We start from the raw sequence: 3,879 nt of genomic DNA on the forward strand, positions 1-3,879 counted from the left end.
GTGGATTTTCTTAAAGAAGTACAAACATTTAAATGTACAGATAAATTAATGGTTGAGATTCACATTGTAGGATTATTTGTATTGATGTTGTTGCTTAGTTGCTGGGTTGTGTTTGACTCTTTTGTGACCTCATGGACTATAGCCCACCTGGCTTCTCTGCCCATGGGATTTCCCAGGCAAGGATACCGGAGTGGGTTGTCATTTCCTTCTCCAAGGGGATCTTCCCAACCTAGGAATCAAACTTGAGTCTCCTGCATTGGAAGGTGAATTCTTTACCAGTGAGCCACCAGGGAAGTCCATTTGTTAATGGAGTCATGATAAAAATTATTTGGGGAACACCTATCCCTAAGGTATTTGTAATAGTATTGAAATGATTATTGTAGGCAATTTGGGTTCCCACCTCAAGATGCTCATGGTCTGGGCAAAGGCAGAAGTGGGTGGGTGGCAACCACTCAGCAGGGCCCTGAGAGAACTCAAGAGGAAGCCACTGTTGAGTTTGAGGAATGAGCTTTTGAAAGGCTTCCAGGCAGGTAACCCAGAGCTGAGTCTGAAATGCTTTGCAGATTTCTTTCAGTGGAGAAATTTGGGAAGTAATTCCAGAAAGAAGTAATAGCTTTAATAAAGGAATTTAATCCTGGATTATCAGAGGAAATTAATTTAATAAAATTATATAAGTATGCCATGTATAACTTTAAAGGAAATCCAGTGAAGCAACATAATTCTGTCTTTCTGCTTCCCCACCACCAGCAACATTGTGAGGTGTGACAGTGAGCTCACTTGGCTGTGGCCTGAGCACAGGAATGGCCTGGAAAAGGTGTTCTGTGGAGACAGGGCTGGCAGTCACACTGTGGGTGTGGGGGTTAGTCTGGTAGCGTCCTGACATTATTTATAGGCTTGTGCAACCAAAACTTATTTTTCATGGGGATAATTGAGAACAGTTTTATATTTTCAAACTAAATACATCTATAAATATTACATCTATTTTTGCTTTAAAACTGCTTTATAACTTTCTTGGTGATGTACTCTGCTTATGTGAATTATAACAAACTCTAGACAACTCTTAAAGAGATGGGAGTACAAGATCATCTCACCTGTCTTCTGAGAAATCTGTGTGTGGGTCAAGAAGCAACAGATAGAACTCTGTATGGAACAACTGACTTGTTCAGGATTGAGAAAGGAGTACAACAAGACTGTTTATGGTCACCCTGTTTATTTAACTTTAAGCACATCATGTGAAATGCTGGGCTGGATGAATCACAAGTTGGAATCAATATTGCCAGGAGAAATATCAACAACCTCAGATATGCAGATGTCACCACACTTATGGCAGAAAACTAAGAGGAACTAAAGAGCCTCTTGATGAGGATGAAAGAGGAAACTGGAAAAGCCAGCTTAAAACTCAACATTCAATAAAGCTAAGATCATGGCATCTGGTCCCATCACTTCATGGGAAATAGAAGGGGAAAATGTTAGAGCAGTGACAAATTTCTTCTTCTTGGGCTATAAATCACTGCAGATGATGAATTCAGCCATGAAATTAAAAGACACTTGCTCCTTGGAAGAAAAGCTATGACCAACATAGACAGCATATTAAAAAGCAGAGACATTACTTTGCCAACAAAGGTCCATCTAGTCAAAGCTATGGTTTTTCCAGTAATCATGTATAGATACGAGAGTTGGACTATAAAGAAAGTTGAGCGCCAAAGAATTGATGCTTTTGAACTGTGGTGTTGGAGAAGACTCTTGAGAGTCCCTTGGACAGCAAAGAGATCCAACCAGTCCATCCTAAAGGAAATCAGTCCCAACTATTCATTGGCAGGACTAATGGGGAAGCTGAAGCTCCAATATTTTGGCCACCTGATGTGAAGAACTGACTCAGTAGAGAAGACCCTGATGCTGGGAAAGATTGAAGGCAGGAGGAGAAGGGGATGATAGAGGATGAGATGGTCGGATGACTGACTCAATGGGCTTGAGTTTGAGCAAGCTCCGGGAATTGGTGATGGACAAGGAAGCCAGGTATGCTGCAGTCCATGGGGTGGCAGAGAGTCAGAGATGACTGAGCGACTGCACTGAACGGATGGTCTTTCCAACAGTCATGTAAGGATGTGAGAGCTGGACCAAAAAGAAGGCCAAGCACCAAAGAATTGATGTTTTTGAACTATGGGTCTGGTGAAGACTCTTGAGAGTCCCTTGGACAGAAAGGAGATCAAACCAGTCAATCCTAAAGGAAATCAATCTTAAACTTTCTTCAGAAGGACTGATGCTGAAACTGAAGCTCCAATAGTTTGGCCACCTGATGTGAAGAACTGACTCATTGGAAATGAGTCTTTTGATAGTGGGAAAGACTGAAGGCAGGAGGAGAAGGGGGTGACATATGATGAAATGGTTTGATGGCCTCACTGACTCAATGGACATGAGTTTGAGCAAACTCCAGGAGATGGTGAAGGAAAGGGAAGCCTGGCATGCTGCGGTCCATGGGGTTGCAAAGAGTCAGATATGACTGAATGACTGAAAAATAAAAAAAGGACTTCCAAAACTATGTTGATTAATAGTGGCAAGAGTGGACATCATTTTCTTGTTCTTGACCTTAGAGGAAAAGCTTTCAGTTTTTAAGCATTCAGAATAATATTTGCCATGGGTTTGTCATATGTGGCCTTCACTATCTTGAGGTTCCCTCTATGCCCTCTTCTAGAAAATTTTCATCATAAATGGGTGTTGTCAAAAACTTTTTTTGCATCTACAGAAATAATCATACTTTCTTTTTTTATTCTTCAATTTGTTAAATGGTGTATCACATTGGTTGATTTGTTTATGTCAAAGAATCCTCACATCCCTGGGATAAATCCCACTTGATAATGGTATATGATCCTTTTAATGTGTTGGATTCAGTTTGCTAATATTTTGTTGAGAATTTTTGCATCTATGTTCATCAGTAATATTGACCTATAATTTTCTTTTTGTGTGGCATTTTTATCTAGTTTTGGTGTCAGGGTGATGGTGGCCTCATAGAATGAACTTTGGAGTGTTATTTCCTCTGCAATTTTTTGAAAAGAATTGGAAAAGGATAGGTGTTAACTTTTCTCTAAATGTTTGATAGAATTGGCTTGTGAGGCCATCTGGCCCTGGACTTTTGTTTATGGTAAGATTTTTAATCACAGCTTCAATTTCAGTACTTATAATTGTTCTGTTCATATTTCCTATTTCTTCTTTGTTCATCTTGGAAATTTGTAACTTTATAGGAATTTGTCCATTTTACTGGCATATAGTTGCTTGTAGTTTCTTTTAATCCTTTGTATTTCTGTGGTGTCTGTTGTAATTTCTCCATTTCATTTCTGATTTTATCAGTTTGAGCTTGGTATACAACTAGACAATGGAATACCATTTAGCAGTAAAGATAAGTGAGCTATCAAGCCATAAAGAGACATGGATAAGTCATAAATAAATATTTCTAAGAGAAAGAAGGCAGCTTTCTGAAGATGTTACACTGTTACATTCTGGATAAAGCATAAATTTAGTGGTGGTGAAAAGATTGGTTCTTCCTAGGGATTCAAGATGGAGAAGGCAATGGCAACCCACTCCAGTACTCTTGCTTGGAAAATCCCATGGACGGAGGACCCTGGTGGGCTGCAGTCCATGGGGTTGCTAGGAGTTGGACACGACTGAGCGACTTCACTTTCACTCTTCACTCTTATACATTGGAGAAGGAAATGGCAACCCACTCCAGTGCTCTTGCCTGGAGAATCCTAGGGACAGGGGAGCCTGGTGGGCTGCCATTTATGGGGTCAAACAGAGTCAGACACAACTGAAGCGACTTAGCAGCAGCAGCAGCAGGGATTCAAGGTGTTAAGGAAGCTAAATAGATGAAGCACAGTGAATTCT

This window comes from Bos javanicus, chromosome 4 (assembly GCF_032452875.1).
Source record: "Bos javanicus breed banteng chromosome 4, ARS-OSU_banteng_1.0, whole genome shotgun sequence".
NCBI lineage: Eukaryota > Metazoa > Chordata > Mammalia > Artiodactyla > Bovidae > Bos > Bos javanicus.